Source organism: Vulpes lagopus, chromosome 16 (genome assembly GCF_018345385.1).
Source record: "Vulpes lagopus strain Blue_001 chromosome 16, ASM1834538v1, whole genome shotgun sequence".
NCBI lineage: Eukaryota > Metazoa > Chordata > Mammalia > Carnivora > Canidae > Vulpes > Vulpes lagopus.
Window position 1 is genome coordinate 25,207,239 of NC_054839.1, and position 19,217 is coordinate 25,226,455.

General features: G+C 34.2%; 2 pseudogenes; both read right to left on the minus strand.

Annotated features, from left to right (window-relative positions):
• Positions 1-3,936: 3,936 nt before the first annotated feature.
• Positions 3,937-4,213, minus strand: LOC121476761 (annotated as a pseudogene).
• A 10,400-nt stretch (positions 4,214-14,613) lies between these two features.
• Positions 14,614-18,120, minus strand: LOC121476762 (annotated as a pseudogene).
• Between the last annotated feature and the right edge of the window lie 1,097 nt (positions 18,121-19,217).

A 19,217-nucleotide genomic window follows, 5' to 3' on the forward strand; every position in this document is an offset into this window, starting at 1 on the left:
CTTCCATTCAAAAATTCGACTTTCTATCATCAATTTTTAAAGCATGCAAATAGATTCTGAAATAATATGAAACAAAATGCCTGCCTTGACAATATGGTATGCTTTTTTCGATCTCAGCAAATTATTGCCTTCTTTTATAATCACCTAAGAAACTCAATGTATAACCAAAGTTAGAAATTCTCTACCCCTTGAAGTCTGTGCCTTTGGCCTGACATCTGGGAATTCAGTAAAAGATGAAAGGACTTCTAGCATCAGCCTTTGAACACTAGTGCTAATCCCTTCACTTTGGCTTCAGAGCACTGTGCAGTTTAAGATAATAAAGACATCCTTTCATATTTTATTGGCAATAATGTCAAGGATCCTTAATCTTTCCACAAGAAGTATCATACATATATATGCATAGATTAAATATAGAATTTACAATGCCACAAAGTCTGTATTTTAATATGGAGTTTATGATATTCATAATAATCAGTCACTACATTTACACTTCTAGTTGTCTATAATAATAGTAATAGCTTATGATGAAAAGAATGGTTGGTGTGACAAAAATATGTAATTTAATGGAGAAATTATGTAACTGGAAGGCCTGAGTTTGACTTTTGTCGAGACATAAAAATTAATGATATTTTCACTACATAGCATATTAAATTTTATATACTTACACCAGTAGGCAACAACCATCTGGAATAAACTTTAACAAATGTTTATAAGTTTCTAAAGTCACCATACATGCTAACTTTTAAAGAAAGTTTCATAAGATTGAAAACCTTAAGTTGAAAAAAAATTAAATTGATAATATTTTTCAAAACTGAGGATTTTCATTTTACTAACAGAAATTCCTTTGGGGTGGGACACCTGGGTGGCTTAGTGGTTGGATGTGGCTTTCACTGCAGGTCATGATCCAGGAGTTCTGGGATGGAGTCCCACATCGGGCTCCCTGCATGGAGCTTGCTTCTCCCTCTGCCTATGTCTCTGCCTCTCTTTCTCTGCATCTCTTATGAATAAATAAATAAAATCTTTAAAAAAAAAAAAGAGAGAGAGAAACTCTTTTGGAGTGCCTGGGTGGCTTAGTCAGTGAAGTATCCAACTCCTGATTTCTGCTCAGATTCAGCTCTGTGCTAAGCAGGGAGTCTGCTTGAAATTCTCTCTCTCTCTTTTTCTTTTGATTCTCTTTATCTCTCTTTGCCTCTCCCACCTGTCTCTCAAAATAAACAAATAAATAAATTTTTTAAAAATAATAATTCTTAGAAATTCTTAGTTTGGAATAATTCTGAAAGTTTATGCTGTCATAATTAAGAGAATACAAAGATTTTGGTTAAAGGAAATTAAAAAAATATTTCTTTCCCCTTATCACTATCATGATTGATTAGATTTATCTAATGTTTACTGTATGCCTAGTACAGTTAACCCTTGACCAACAAGGGTTTGAACAGCATGGGTCCACTTAAATGCAGATTTTTTTGATACACTATAGTAGTACTATAAATGTATCCTCTCTTCATAATTATTTTCTTAATAACATTTTCTTTTTTCTAACTTACCTTATTGTAAAAATAATACCAAATGCATACACAAAATATGAGTTAACTGACCGTTTATGTTATTGGTAAGGCAGTAGTAGGCTATTACTAGTTAGGTTTTTGGGGACTCAAAAGTTATAGGGGATTTTCAACTACAAGGGCAGTCTAGGCCCCTAACCACTTTGATGTCCAAGGATCAATTGTACTGTTTTGTTTTACTTGCTTACATGTCTTACATGAATTGTTTGCATTTAATTTCTTAATAGGCTAGAATCTCTTGAATTTCCTCATAAAGCTTGAATTTTTGACTACTTCATGTTTATATGTTTACCTTAGCAACAATCAGAATGCCACCCAAAGGATAGTACTGAGAAAATTCTGTTTAATGTTTTAACTGAACAAAAATGGTGAAAATGAGGTAGTCCACAAAATGTAAGAAATGATACATAATGTGCAACTGAAGTGTAGAGATACTCTGTGGGTGTTTTTCAGCCAGAAAGTTTCACAAATATTACACGACTAGAAATTAATTTAAGAAATTTCTTCTAAAAATGCAAATAAGCCTTTCCTCTCAAGAGTTAACAACATGAAGTTAGTTTCTTAGATATTCATGTGTATGTCTGATAAATAGATTGCTTAACAGTATAAATTGGGATTTCTATGGAATGAAAAAGTGTGTTTATGGTGGGGGGAGGGCAAGAAGTGTTAATTGCACAAACTCATTCGAGTGGGATGCCACCTTGGGGGAATTTAATCAAATTAATGTAATATTCATATACCACACCGTTCCTTCTACAGATTTAATATATGGTTTAAGTATTCCTACAGCAATACTCCATAATCATATTTTTTTTCTCAATTTAAATAATCACTAATTCATTTTGGTTTGACTGTGTGTAATATTTACATATTTTTATAAGTAAAAATAGTAAAAATAATCCTTCTTCAAATGTTATAGGAAAACATAAAATTAAAATATTGACAGTGTTTTAAATCCTTTACCATGAAATTGCAAAACCTCTTAGATTATTTATAATCCTACTTTTTAATAAAGGGAAATACAATATTGGATTACACAATTAACAGAATTAGTTAAATTGCATTTGTATTTAGTGAGCACTTTTTGGTTTAAAAAATTTTCATAATTTTAATTTTCATACAGCCTTATTGCTTTTCTCCTAATCACAGATCTCTTGCAAAGAACATATTTAGTTAGAGACACTCTCTAAACCATTAGAATCTAATTTTTGCCCTAGTTTTTCCATGACTGGAGTTACCAAATTCTCTAGTCACCTCTCTATGACAACATCCAACATGTGCATTTGTCATCATCTTTCTTAACCTCTTAATATCATTTGGACATATTGTTTACTGACTTCTGCTTGAAAAACTGCTACCTCTTTTCTTCCACAACAGTATCTGCTTTTTTCCTCTCATTCTCACGTTCTCTTGCTACCTTCTCTTCTTCTATTTGACATTTAAGTAATGCCTGTTTTTTTTTCCCTACATTATTTCTTCCTAAATTTACATTGGTCCAAGGTTTAATTATTATCAATACATGAGTAATTTCCAAATGTTTTTCCTCAAATTATATTTGCCCTAGGAGATAAAGATATCTACTTCCAAACACTTAGTCCCTTTCCTCCAGCTCTTGGAAATCACTGCAATGTTTTCTGTCTGTATCAATTTGCTATTCCAGATATTTCATATAGAGAGTCATACAACATGTGACTTTTTGTATCTGGCTTCTTTACATTACATTATGTTTTACAGGATCACATATGTGGTTGCATGTACCAGAATATGATACCTTTTAATGGATGAATAATGTTCCATTTCATGGATTTAGTACATTTTGCTTTTCTCTTCATCAGTTGATGTATTGAGATGTTTTCCTTTTTTACTTATTGTGAATAACGTTATTATTAAAATTCTTGTACAAATTTTGGTGTGTTTTTGCTTCACTTGGGCTTATACCTAGAGAAAGGAAGTAATGGGTCATATGGTAACACTATGTTTAATGTTTTGAGCAAAACTAATTTATAAAGCAGCCTCTTCATTATCTATTCCCAGTAGCAAGGTATGATGACTTCAATTTCTTCACAACTTCACTAATGCTTGTTATTACCTGTCTTATATTCATGCTGTGCGTATGATGTGGTCACTTATTGAGGTTTTAATTTGTGTTTTGTAGTGACTGATTATATTCAGCGTTTTTTCATGTGCTTATTCTCCATTTGTATACCTTCTTTGGAGAAATGTATGTTCAACATCTTTGCTCATTTTAAATTGGGTTATTTGTCTTTATATTGTTGAGTTATACAAGTTCTTTATATATTCTAGATACTAGACTCTTATCAGATCTATAATTTACAAATATTTTCTTTTTGGGAGGAGGGGGTTATGACAAATATTACACATCTGTGATCCTCCGCAAACAGAAGTCCTTTGGAATGGTGCCACCAGCCTTGACCAGTTGGAGGATGGAATCATATACTTCACTGATACTGCAAATGGCCCCACAGATATCTTAGGTTTTAAACTGGCTGTTCAACCAGGCTTTTCACCTTGTCAACCTCTATCATGTTCATCTGCATGGATGCATGGTCCTTAGCCTGGATGATTTGGTTGTTGGCAGAGTATTTCTACAACACATATAAGTCCAGGAACTCATAGGCATTGTTTTGCATGGAGTACAAATGCAGAAGAATTTACAAATATTTTTCATTCTCTTTGTTATCTTTTTTTTCCCTTTTCTTAATTTCACTCACCAGACTCTTTAGCACAATATTTAATAGAAATGGCCTGAATAGGGGTGCCTGTGTGGCTCAGTCAGTTAAGCATTCACTCTTGATTTCAGCTCAGGCCATGTTCTCAGGGTCTTGTGATCGAGCCTCACCTCTGGCTCCTCACAATCTGCTTGAGATTATTTCTTTCTCTGCCCTTACCCTGCTCACATATGCTCTATAAACAAATAATCTTTTTTTAATAAAATATTTTTTTTATTTATTCATGAGAGACAGACAGAGAGAGAGGTAGGGACATAGGCAGAGGGAGAAGCAGGCTCCATGCTGGAAGCCTGATGTAGGATTCAATCCTGGAACTCTAGGATCATACCTTGAGCTGAGGGCAGACGCTCAACTGCTGAGCCACCCAGGCGTCCCTAAATAAAGTCTTAAAAAAAAAAAAGGAAAAGAAATGATCTGAACAGATATTTTGTCTTTTTTCTAATCTTTGTTGGTGAAATGCTTCAGTCTTTCCTATTTAAGTACAATGTTAAGTATGGGTTTTTCTTAGATGCCCATTTTCAGGTTGAGGAAGATCTCTGCTTTCCTAGTTTGTTGAATATATATATATTTTTTTATCATGGAAGAGTGTTCCATCTTGTGAAAGACTTTCTGCATCTATTGAAATGACATATTAGCTTTTGTCATTTATTCTATAATATGTTGTAATCCATTAGCTTTTATATTGTGAACAACTCTTACATTCCTGAGGTTATGGTTGTACCTGAGTTATGAGATTTATTCCTCTTTATGTTTTGTTGGATTTAGTTTGCTGGTATATTGTTGAGTATATTTTTGCTTATATTCATAAGTTATACTGGCCCATAATTTTTTCTTGGTCTAATACTGGCATCAGAGTAATACTGGTTATATAAAATGAGTTGAGAAATCTTTCTTTTTCTTCTTTTTAAGAGAAGAGTTCGGGAAAGATTGATGTTATTTTTTTCTTTAACTACTTAGTAGAATTCACCAATGAAGCCATTTGTTTTGATTTTATTTGTGGGATATTTTCTAATTAATAACAACACTTTACTTCTCATAACTTATTCAATTTTTCTGTTACCTCTTAAATCATTTCCAGTAGATTGACTCTTTCTAGGATTTTGCCCATTTCAGCTAGATTATCTAATTTGTTGTTACACAACTATTTATTATATTCATTTTTTTATCATTTTTTAAAATTTCTGTAAGGCATGTAGTATGTTCCCTCCTTCCCAATGTTAGCAATTTGAGTTTGTTCTTTTGTTATCTTGGTCAATCTAGCTATGGGCTTCTCAATTTTATCTTCTAAGAATCAAGTTTTGTATTTTTAAAAATTTTCTCTATTGTTTTACTAGTCTTTATTTCATTTATTTCCGCTCAAATCTTTATGATTTCTTTCCTTCTGCTTACCTTGAATTGAGTTTGCTTTTCTTTTTAATGTCTTATACTGGCCATTTGCTGTATTACAGGTTGTTTGTTGAGTTAGTTTTCTGAACTATCTCTGTAAAGTCTGTATTGTTTGGCACATGTGATGACTGAGTTCTATGATGTGTAGCTTAGTGATTAGTTAACGTTTAGACAGAAATTTATTCAAGTTCCTGAAACCAATAAGTCTCCAGTCTTTGACAAAGAGCTCCATACACACATTGTGGTATGCTTTCAATACTCCGCTAGTCAGTTTACAACTCTGCTTTAATCTCCACTTCCTGCCAGTACAAAGTCTCAAGGTTTGCCAAAATCGAGATCTTGGGGCCTTTTTCAGATTTCTCTGAGTATCTGCACAGGCCTACATGTGTAAATAGAGTCCCAGGGAGTTTTTAAAGACACCTGTGGCCTCTCATTCCCTAGCTGTTCGTTTTAAGTTTCTTTGGTTTGTTCCACTCAATTATTATCCACTCCTTCAGATAATGGTGATATTAACTGATTATCCTTAACTATTTTCTCCTCCATGGGAAAAGACTGTTCATAGTGGAGAAACTCTGAGTCAGGTCAGTGTTATACAGCCCAACCATTTACAATCTCTTGGAACCGATAGGCAAATCAAATAGTGCAGAATCTCTAGAAATTGGGTTCAAAAAGGAGTTTCAACAGCATTCTACTCTCTACAAGTCTGCAACCCTTTATTTTTTATCATGATTGCAGGCTGTTGCTTTTAGGGAACACTGTGGAGCTGGAGACAAGGATGGAAATAAGGCAAGAAAAAATGCCACAGTTTACTGTTCTTACTAAGTTCCAGCTGTTTTTCTTAAAGAAATTCTCCCTAGATTTTTGCAAGACTTTGGCCAATTTACAGATTTATAAAGAAGCGAATTCTCACAATTTTTGTCAGTGTTAGTGTTTTCATTTTTTTATGAAGATCCTTTATATAAGTCCTTACTCTGGCTTTTTCACTCTTTAAAAAATATATATTTATATATTTATTTGAGAGAGGGAGGAGGAGTAGAGAGAGCAAGAATCTCAAGCAGACTCCTGCTGAGTATGGAGCCAGCTGCAGGGCTTGATCTCACAACTTTGAGATCATAACCTGAACTGAATTTGAGTCAGACACTTAAACAACTGAGTCATGCAAGTCCCCTCATTTTCACTTTTTTTTTTTTTTAGCTGTCAAGATAAGTTAATATTGCTTTCTTAAGCAACTTGTTCCTATCCCTTGAATCTAAGGCCTCAAAACATATTATTTTAGATTGCATAGTAATTATTGTGTTCATATTTGTAATTAATAGTGAGGTTAGAGCCTAATATTTGTATTCTCCAGATTATAAATTAGATAAGAATATTGTCTTTCTTGTTCATTGATTTGTTACTAGTACAAGTACAGTGTCATTCACATAAATAGAACTGCTGTAAATTTTTTTATGAATAACTAAATGGGTGAATAAATGAATTTGAATTTCACTTAAAAGTATATTCATATACTCCATTTCAATGACTGTGGTACCCCAGAAACTTAAACAACTCAAGATCAATTTAGTAAAAATTTATGAAACCAGAATGAAAGTTTAAAGATATGGTCAGTGGGCATCTGGGTGGTTCAGTTGCTTAAGCATCTACCTTCGGCTCAGGTCATGATCCCAGGGTCCTGGAACTGAGCCCCTCATAGGGCTCTCTGTTCAGCAGGGAGTCTGCTTCTCTGTCTCCCTCAGCCCCTTCTCCTCACTCTTGTTCTCTTTCTCTCTCTCCCTCTCAAATAAATAAATAATATTTTTTTAAAAAAATAAAGGCTTTTCTCACTCATATCAAATGTCTGTTGATATTTACATGTTTACCTGTTGTTTTAATCCATATTATCTTCATGGTAGAACTCAGGCTGAAAAGGGAGCTTTTATCTTCAACATTGCTACTTTCTATGGAGGAGAAAAAGGACATTGCTAACCATATCTCCCTCTTAAAGCACTCTTAGAAATGCCAGATGCTATTTGTGCTTACATATAATTGACAAGAGTAAATCATATGGGCAATCCTAATTCAAGAGGACATACACTCACAATCCTTCAATAAAGTGGTATACAAAAGTTACATGGGCAAGCCATGTGGAGAGGAAAAAATAATCTTCTGTTGAAAAGAATAGCAAATATGCATAAATAATATAGCCTACCATAATATTGGCCCCCAGTCTAATGTTAATTCTACAAAACCAAACTAGACCTTGCTATTTTTGCAAATAGATTAAGCAACAACAACAACAATAACAACAACAAGAAAAACTTCACTAGAATATTATTTTAGTGAGGGCAACGTGTTAAAAATTGGCCTACATAATGAAATTTCCATTTCTAGTAATGTTTGATAACTGAGCTTTAAGGTGCTTATATAGAAAGTGATTCTACTATATATAAAAACAATTTACTGCAGAGATTTGTTCACAGTTCATTAAATAGCTGTTCAAAACTGGCCTGAAACTTTCCACAACATGTTTAAGATTTGTAGAAATGACACTTTGGTTATAAAAGTAAAATAAAACATTACTTTGACTCCTGACATAACTAGAATGGAAACACATCAATCACCCAAAGCCTGAAGTACAACATGATCACAGTGCTGAGAAAGTCTCCTTAAAAATATTGTTTGAGAGACATATTATGATCTTTTTTTTCAATTTTTTTTCAAGAATTAGAAGTTCAGAGAGACCTTAATAAACAGCATTTAAGAAACATCAGTACCATATATTCATTTGAGTGCATGTTTTACTGAAGTCAAATAGAAAAAAAAAAGAGAGAGAAGAAAACACTCTCAACAACTTAAATGTTTCATCTATAAATAACATTTTTTGTATAAGCATTTTCTAAACCTAATTTTTCATGTTCTTAGAAAAATGAAACAGATCATTCAAAAATTTCTCTTGGGTCTTACATTGTGCTAGGTGACTTGAAGAATACAATTGAAATGTATAAAATTCCTGCCCTGTGGTAGTTTACAGATAAGATGGTAATTTAAGGCAAAGTAGACAATTAAGAATAAAAAATTATAAAAACTATAATGCAAAATGCTGATTGAAGACAAGTTTCAATTTAACTATCATAAGCTTTTTAATCCAAGCCTAAAGATGAAGAAATAAACAAAGAGGTTAATAAAAAAAAATATATATATATGTAATCATGAATGTCTATATATTTTAGATAATACATATTATATCATATACATATATACATTTATTATATTTATTAATTTATTTCTATTTTTGACCTAAATTCTGTTTTATGCAAAATAAAATTATGTTACGTTTTATATAAAATACTAACATCAACAACACACAGGAATGGAGAAAACTTTAGTATATATTTTCTGACACTTTGGGAATCTTCTGTATCATCCTCAGAAGAATTCTAGCAAACAAGTGAAGTAAGCATTCAATTTGGGACAAGAAGCTAGTGGAAGAGGATAACTTGAAAATAAATAAAATAGTACATAACAAATTGGATGGTAGATGTATTGAAAGTAGTGTTTAGAGCAAATTTATGTTGCACAAGAAGAAAATCTGAAAAATAATGAGCTGAAAATCAAATTCAGGAAGTTACAAAAATACAGGAGAATAAAGCCATGGAAAGAAAAGAGAGAATAATAAAGATCAGAACAAAGTATAATATTATAGAAAAGAGAGATACTGAAAAGACCCCTGAAGTTGATATTTAAAAAGCAACAACAAATTTGACTAACTTTAGACAAGTTGATAAGAAAACGAGAAGGAACCGTTAAAAAATATTAGTAACTAACTGAACTCTACATCTAAAACTAATGATGTATTATATTTTGGTCAATTGAATTTAAATTGAAAAAAAAAGAAAAATTACTAATAGAGATATATAGATATATAATATATAATATAGATTTTGTTATATATATATAATATATATATAATATATAACATAGATATAATATAGATTATGTATAATATACATATATAAGATAGATTTATAGGTATACAAATTTATAAGATAGATTTACAGGTATAAAAATTAATAAGACAATATGGTGTGTGCATTTAGGCAAAAAAAAAATTTTTTTAAGATTTTATTTATTTATTCATGAGAGACACAGAGAGAGAGAGAGAGAGAGGCAGAGACACAGGCAGAGAGAGAAGCAGGCTCCATGCAGGGAGCCCAATGTGGGACTCGATCTGGGGACTCCAGGATCACACCCTGGGCCAAAGGCAGGCGCTAAACCACTGAGCCACCCAGGGATCCCTAGGCCAAAAATTTTAAATTAGGAATGATTTTCCAGAATTCTAGAATGTTGCCAAAAATTGACTCAAGAGATTAGAGAACATAAATAATTCCAGAATGATTAATGGAAAGGACTTAGTAGTTTTTGTTTTTTTTCTAAAATAGAAAACTCTAGCCTAAAATTTTTAATTAGCCAAACATTCAAACATTCAAAGAATAATTTCAGTGTATAAAAATTATTCTATGTATGATAAGAGGGAACACTATTCAACTTATTTTAGTAAGCTACTATAATATTGATACTAACACATGACAAGAAGCACATATAAGAGGGATAAAATTTCATTAAGTAGATTAAAGAATTAAAACCACATAATGACCTTAACAAATAAAGAAAATTTGTTAAATAATATTTTAATAAATTTGTTAAATATTATTTTTAAATAAATAAAATTTGATTTATCTGTATATCTATTAACATGAATTCTTAGTAAACCAGAAATAGGAAATTTCTTTAACTTGATAAACAGAATTCTCAAAAATCTATTGAGAATAGCAAGGTTAATTATGAAACATTAAAAAACATGCTTTTTTTTAAGAAAAAATATGCTGTTTCAAAAGAGCAAGAGTTGAGTACCTACTGTATACAATGCTATTCAATATGTGTATGCAAATATTATATGTAAATACTAGCAAGAGCAATAGGAGAAAAGGGAAAGAGAGGGAGGGAGAAAAGAAGGAAGGAAGGAAGGAAGGAAGGAAGGAAATAAAATGAAAAGAAAGAAGGAAAAGCTAAAAGAATTGAGAAGGAAAAAAATTCTGTCATTTTTCCAAATGGTATGATTGCCTACTTTAGAATACAAAAACTCCACTGATTATCTAAGTTAACAAGAGAGTTTTTCAAAATTAGTGAAAAGAAATTCAATAGATAAAATATAGTTGAATATCTGCATATCTGAAACAGTTAAAAATACATATTATAAAAATATATAAAATAACATAAAACACTAATAATATAAGAAAAATATAAAAGCATTTATGAAATAATCTATGAAATTTTATCAAAAGATATTTACAAAGTCTGAAATAAATATGTGAATATATGATGGTCAGGGGTTAAGATTTAAGATACAATGTGAAAATATTCAATCCTTCCAAGTGGAAGTATTTTATATTTTATATTTTATAGTATTGATGAAATTCCAATCATGACACAAAAATTCTGAATCTGAAAAAAAAGGATAAATTCTCAATATACTAAAAATAGAGCAAATTCTTCTCAAGCTGATAAAGTATGTCTATAAAAACCTATAGCTAACATCATACTTAATGGTGAAAAATGTGAAACTTTCTCACCAAAATCAGGTACAGGCAAAGATGTCCCTTCTCACCACTCTTTTTCAACATCATGCTGGAAGTTCTTACTAATGCATTAGAAAATGAATAAAAACTATACGGATTAGAAAGGAAGAAATAAAACCGCCTTTGATCATGGATGACATAATTGTCCATGTAGAAAATCTGAAAGGATCAACAACAACAAAATTCCTAGAAGTGATAAGTGATTATAGTAAGCTTATAGGACTCAAGGTTAATATTTAAAGCTCAATCACTTGCTTATATACCAGCAAGGAAAAAGTGGAATTTGAAATTGAAGACACAATAATATTTCCACTGGCATCTGAAAAAGGAAATAGATCTGTATATATTTAATAAAAATGTACAAGATCTATATGAGGAAAACTACAAAACTGATGAGACAAAGAACTAAATAAATAGATATTCCATATTCATGGATACAGACTCACTATTATCAAGATTTCAGTTTTTTTTCCAACTTGATCTACAGATTTAATGCAATCTCAATCAAAATCCTAAAAAGTTCTTCCATATATTCTACAAACTGATTCTAAAGTTTATATGATGAAGCAGAAGACCCAGAACAGTTAACAGAATATTGAAGTCGAACAAAACTGGAGGACTGACACTACCCAATGTCTAGACCTACTAAATAGCTACAATTATCAAGATAATGTGGCAGTTGCTAAAGAGAGACAAATAGATCGATGAGATAGAACAGAGACCCCAGAATTAGACCCAATCACTAAATATAGTAAACTGATTTTGACAAAGGAGCAAAAGTAATACAATAGAGCAAAAATAGTCTTTTCAACAAATGAAGTAAGAAAATCTGGACATCCATATACATAAAAATGAATCTATAGCCTTTACATCTTTCAGGAAAATTAACTCAAAATGGATCACACCTTCAATGTAAAATGTAAAAGTTTAAAATTCCTAGATTACGAGATAGGAGGAAATCTAGATGTCCTTGGTATGAAAATAATATTTCTGATACAACATCAAAAGCATGACTCATGAAAGAAATAACTGATAAACTGAACTTCGCTAAAATTAAAAACTTCTGCTCTTCCAAAGACAATGTCAGGAGAATGAGAAGACAAGCCATAAATTGGGAAAAAATATTTGCAAACGGAATACCTGATAAAGGACTGTTACCAAAACATGCAAAGAACTCTTAAACTCAACAATACAACAGATGACCAAGTTAAAAAGTGAGCCAAGGACCTTAACACATGCCACACACACACACACACACACACACACAAAATATGTGGATGGAAATAAGCATGTAAAAAGATGCTGCATATCATTTGCTCAAGGAAATAAAAATTAAAATGACATCACCATGGACTATTACAATGACCAACATCCAGAACACTGACAACGCCTAATGTTAGCAAGGATATCTAGCTACAGGAACTCTCACTCATTGCTGGTTGGAATGCAAATTGATAGACACTTTGTAAGACATTTTCGTGTTACCTTAGGAAATTAAACATACTCTGGCTATATGATCCAACAATTGTACTCTTTTTTTAAAAGATTTTATTTATTCATGAGAGACACAGAAAGAGAGAGAGAGGCAGAGACATAGGCTTAGGGAGGAGCAGGCTTCATGCAGGGAGCCTGATGTGGGACTCGATTCTGAGGCTCCAGGATCATGCCCTGAGCGGAAAGCAGACACTCAACCACTGAGCCACCCAGGCGTCCTGCAATTGTACTCTTCAGTATTTACCCAAAGAGATGGAAATCTGTGTCTTCATAAAACCTATACACAGATATTTATAGAAAATGTACTCATAATTGCCAAAATTTGAAAACAAAAATGTCCTTCAGTAAGTGAATAGATGAATAAATTGTGGTACATTGGACAATGCAAAATTATTCAATACTAAAAATAAATTAATTATTAGGGCATTAGACGACATGGAATAAATTTAACTGCATATTATTAAGTGAAAGGAGATAAATTGAAAAGTCTACATACAGTATGATTCTAACTATATGATATTTTAGAAGAGGCAAACCACAGAGATAGTAGACTAGTGGTTTCTAGAGATGCAGGTCACGGAGACTTTTTAGGGCAATAAAAGAAATCCTATGATACCATAATTTCATGCATTTGTCCAAATCCATGGAATGTATAACACCAGGAGTGAACTTTGGAGTAAACTGTATATTTTAGATGATTTTGATGTATGTATCAATGTACCACTAGAGTAGGGGATGTTGATAATAGGAGAGGCTACACATACATGTACTGGGGCCAGAGTACTTGAGAAATCTCTGTACATTCCTCTCAATTTTGCTGTGAACCTTAAACTGCCCTAAAAAATCAAGTTTTTTAAAGACAATTGACTAAGTGAACATTCATATTTACTTTTTAGAATCTGAATAAGGATTATAGATACCTATATCTTTAGTACATCATATACGTGTGTATATATCAATTAATTTAACTAATATGATTAACTAATCATACGAACATGTAAGTACGCTTAAAGAAAAAACACGGGAATCCTTACTACTAAAGTCATAAACTAGACAAATCAATTTTTCTGCCTATAACCAGTATCACTTTGCTTAGTTTAGCAGTTCTAGCCAATTAGTTAAAACATCAGTTTAAATAATAGGCCAGAAAGAAAAACTTGGAGGTAATTTGGTAACTTGCCTACAAAAAACATAGGCCCCCCCTCCCTGCAAAAAAACCCCACTCTTTGTAAAAATAAAAAGGTTCACTACAATGGTATGTTATAAAATTAATATAAACATAAACATCAACCGCTTTCCTTTATTATAATTAAAACAGGATATTTGGGTGGCTCAGCGGTTGGGCTCCTGCCTTTAGCTCAGGTCGTGATCCCGGGATGCGGGATGGAATACCGCATTGGGCTCCCTGTGAGGAGCCTACCTATCCCTCTGCCTGTGTCTCTGCCTTTCTCTCTCTCTCTCTGTCTCTCGTGAATAAATAAATAAATCTTAAAAAAAAAATCAAACCAGCTGACATGACAACAAACAAATCTGTTTATAGTACAACCAAAGTATATATAAAGTTTATAAGAATAGTTTAGCATCTGTATATCTATATTTTTATTTATATTAATATCTACAGAGAGATGAGAGGGAGAAAGAAAAGGAGAGCAAAAAAATAGCAATATCTACTGAAAGACAAAAAGATGAAAATAAATGGAAAAACATAATGTGTATGGGTTTGCTTTTTTTTTTTTTTTTTCAATGTACAAGGTACTTTATTGAGGTGATTAGGAGTGCTGGTTTCCTGTCTCCTGTCCAGTCCCCTCAGTACAGTGTCATGGGTGGAAAAGACCAGGCCTCTGGGCTGCTCTGGGCCACTACCCAGGAGAGACTGGGCAGTGGGGCAGGGGGGCTGGGGCTCCAGTCCAGGGCAGAGGTTCTGGGCAACAAGGGTGATGGTGGCTGAGGCAGGGGCTGTTTGTGGCCCAACACCCCAGTACTGCTGAGGGGATGGTGTGGCTACCAGCCAGATGCTTTTCAGCAGGTCAAAGGCTGTTGGGGGGCCCCAGGCTGCCCCAGATGGTGAAGGCAACAAGGGCAAGGGGGGTAGCCAGGGACCTTTTGGTGGTGCCAAGCTCACCCTATGCACCATAGGAGTGCTGGAGCTGTGAGGCATAGCAAAGGTGAGCTCCTTTGTCCTCTGTTGCCTCCTCTGCCTCCCCTCCCCTGGGCACTGGTCAGGGCTGTTGATCCAGGAAAGTGTCATTCTTTGGCTTTCAGGGCCCCCAGGCTTGGTCCCTGGTAAGGGCAGCTGGCAGCCATGGAGCACCAGGCTGAGGTCAGGCTCACAGCCATGGCAGGCCTATAAGGTGCTCACAATGGCATCCCTGGCTTCTTGCACCAGGTTCCTCCTGGGGAAGGCCTGTGGCAGAATCAGCTGGCACTGGAGCTCCTCCAGCAGCTGCCCCAAGCCAGGGAGCTCTGCGGGACTGGGAATGCGCGGGCCAGGGCCTGAGCCTCAAGGCATCTGGTTCTCCTTGCCTCTTGACTGTAGATCTGGTTCTTGCACCCAGCTTGGGCTTGGGGAGGGTATGGCAGGGAGTGACGCGGTGCCTGGTTCCAGGGGCCCACCCCTAAGCAGCCTGAGCCACGTCCAGAGATTTCACCTCATGGTCGAAAAGACCCCGGTGCTCCCGGCTCAGCGGCCCTGGGTTATGACCACAAGCTTGGGAGCAGTAGGGGCCACAAGAGGATCCTGACTGGTCACAGAAGGATGCTGACAGGTCAATGGCCGGGGCTGCCCATCAGGGCCTCATTATGCTCCCGCCTGGTCTTCCGACGGCAGACTCCACCAGGTTTCTCAGGCCGCTGGAAAGGCTGGGGGCTGGCCCCCGGGGGTCCATAGGGTCCTTCTCCTGGACCAACGAACCCCACCCCCACACACCCCACGTGGCTGTGGGGTGCAGTGGCTTCTTTTCCACGGTAAGCCCAGCTCCCGACGCACTGGCCTCACGCTGAGCCTCATGATGAGAAAGGACAGAGTTCATTGTACTTAATAAAATGAAACTCAAATTTGTCTGATAGAATAAATATGATAAACTCGTCAGGAAAAGCATTTTAAAAAGTGTAATGAGGTAAAATAATCTTCAGAGATATGATAAGATGAAAGCTAGAATAATTAACACTTTGTTACCTATGATCAAAACATATAGACAGGAGGTCAGAAATAACACCAAGATATACATGAAATTTAGTCTACAATAAAAGTAGCATTTTTTTTAAGTCAGTGAGGAAATAAAAATAAATCTTACTGGAAAGAAGTTATATGTGTGTATTTTATATGTGTCAAATTATGTTTTCCCTTTACTACAAAAATGATTTCCTTACAGATCAAGTTTTAATGGTGAAAGTGAGAATATAAAAATTAGAATAGATTGTGTTTATTAGAAACACTTTTTTAAGAAAATCTTTGCCAAAGAAAGGAGAGAATCCCTTCTTTTTACCCAGTTCCTGATTAAAGCTTGGCTTGATTGTAGAATGAGACAACACTTAAAATACAAATATTAGGGGAGGGGGATCCCTGGGTGGCGCAGCGGTTTGGCGCCTGCCTTTGGCCCAGGGCGCGATCCTGGAGACCCGGGATCGAATCCCACATCGGGCTCCCGGCGCATGGAGCCTGCTTCTCCCTCTGCCTGTGTCTCTGCCTCTCTCTCTTTCTCTCTGTATGACTATCATAAATAAATAAAATTAAAAAAATAAATAAATAAAAAAAAACAAATATTAGGGGAATTTTAACAAAGAGACTTTTATTTTTCATCAGAAAAATGCTATACACATTATATACCATTATGTTGTTTTCACATTCTGTTGAAAATGAGACTTTTTTATATAAAGTACCTAGACAGTTTTCTACTTTCTACTCCCAACTTGAGAAGTTTAGTTTGCTCCTTTGTTAATGATCAGGTTATGAGACAATTAGGATCTATTACACCACTTTTCTCTTTACTGTTCGTAAGGATAACTTTTTCTAATCTCTAATATATTACACATATATAATATTTCTGAAGAGAGAAAAAGATAAATTAATTCTGAAGAATATGACATGTTTTTTGTTGTATCATGCATAAAAACCTCTTAGGATTTGAATATCAGGCTTAGACTACCAGCTATAAGGAAAAAAAGTTATACTTTATTAACTTCAGTTTGCTTTGTTTTTTGTTGTTGTTTCTTTGTTTTCTTTAAATAAGGGATAATTATAACCTCAGAAACAAATCTGAGCCTCAGGATGGGACTCTGCAAGGTTCTCCTAGCTTACTTAGTTCAAAAGTCTCTTCTAAATAGGACATATACCACACTTAATAAGTTATAATGAAATACAGACATATCTAACTATATAAAGCTGTTAAATACTACATAAAATAATTTATCAGAATATAACAAACTGAGAAAATAAGGCAATGAGAATTCTCATTTTTTATTTATTATTATTTTTTTTTAAGATTTTTAAATTTATTCATGATAGACAGAGAGAGAGAGAGAGAGAGAGAGAGGCAGAGACACAGGCAGAGGGAGAAGCAGGCTCCACGCAGGGAGCCTGATGCGGGACTCGATTCAGGGTCTCCAGGATCAAAGGCAGGTGCTAAACCGCTGAGCCACCCAGGGATCCCCCAATTCTCATTTTTTAACTAATACAGAGCTGATATAAATCAAGAAATATACCACAGTTAATTCACTTGGAAAACAGACAGAATACATAAATATTTAAAAGACCAAAGACTGGGCACCCCGGGTGGCTAGGCAATTTAGTGCCGCCTTCAGCCCCTGTCGTGGTCCTGAAGTCCCCAGATCAAGTCCCATGTGGGGCTCCCTGCATGGAGCCTGCTTCTCCCTCTGCCTGGGTATCTGCCCCCCTCTCTCTCTGTCTCTCATGAATCAAAAAATAAAATCTTAAAAAAAAAAAAGGCCAAAGATTTTGTAAAAAGTTAAAAATAGCTAGACACTTTGGATAGCACATTTTAAGGATGAAAATTATCTTAGTAAATTTGGGCTTCTATAATAAATTACTATAGGCCGGGTGGCTTAAACAACATTTATATCACATAGTTCTGGAGCCTAAAATACCCAGATTAGGGTATCAGTGTAATCTGGTTCTTGGTTAGGCTCTATCACTGGTCTACAGACAGATAACTATCTTCTGCTGTGTCCTCTCATGGCTGAAAGGGAGCCAGTTAGCTCTCTGGCCTCTGCTTATAGGGACAATAATTCCATTCATGAAGGTCTACATTTATGACTTAATTACCTACCAAAGGCCCCATCTTCAAATATTATCATGTTGGGATTAGAGTTTCAACATATGAATTTCGAGGGGACTCAAACATTAAGTTTACAACAGAAATTTAAAAACAAATTAAGTTCACAACAGAAATTAAAAAAAAAATTTCACTTACTATATTATTAAAACTGTTAAACTGGCAAATCAAGAGTATTGAGTGTATATGTCTCTATAAGCTTAATTGCTTAATTCAAGTGAACTGTGGTGAGTTATTGTGAATAGTAGACAAAATCTGGAGTCAGCCAAAGTGATTATCAACAAAAGATTAATAACAAATTATGGTATATTCATTTGATAAAAAGTTATTATAACGAATGACTATGCTGTGGAGGTTATGAGATAAATGAAAGATATTTAAACAAACAAATTAATTAAAAAGCAAGATACCAAACAATATATCAATATATTATTTACCTGTTATATACAAATCAAACAAGTGGATAGATAGGCTACTGTATATATATCAATGGCAAGGAAGTAGATGTATAGTTAGATAAGAGACAGTTGAAAAGTGTCTTCTTTGTAGAAGGAAGCACACCAATTTTAAATAAATAATTTTGGAGAGAAATACTAGGTTATGGCAGGGGTATATGGAAGAGAAAGGACGTTTTCACACTTTATTTTATCTTTTTATAAAAAAATTAACCATGTTGCATAGAACAAATCATATGAACTACTCATTGAACATTTTATTTAATACAATATACAGAGAGAAAAGTGCATAAGTCACAAGGGTACAGCATAAGGAACCCCTTACCATGTACCCAGATTAAGAAATAGATTATACTCTAGAAATATACTTCATGCATGCAAGTCTGGTCTTGGTTTTAACATGATTGGTATTTGGGCTTAATTTGACTGGTATTATTTAATACTAGCCTAGAATTCCAAACCATGCTTTTTGTTTGTTAAAGGAATCTAGATTTATTTTAGGAGGAACTTCTTTTTTAAAAATTTTTTTATTATTATTTATTTATGATAGTCACAGAGAGAGAGAGAGAGAGAGAGAGAGAGAGAGGCAGAGACACAGGCAGAGGGAGAAGCAGGCTCCATGCCCCGGGAGCCCGATGTGGGATTCGATCCCAGGTCTCCAGGA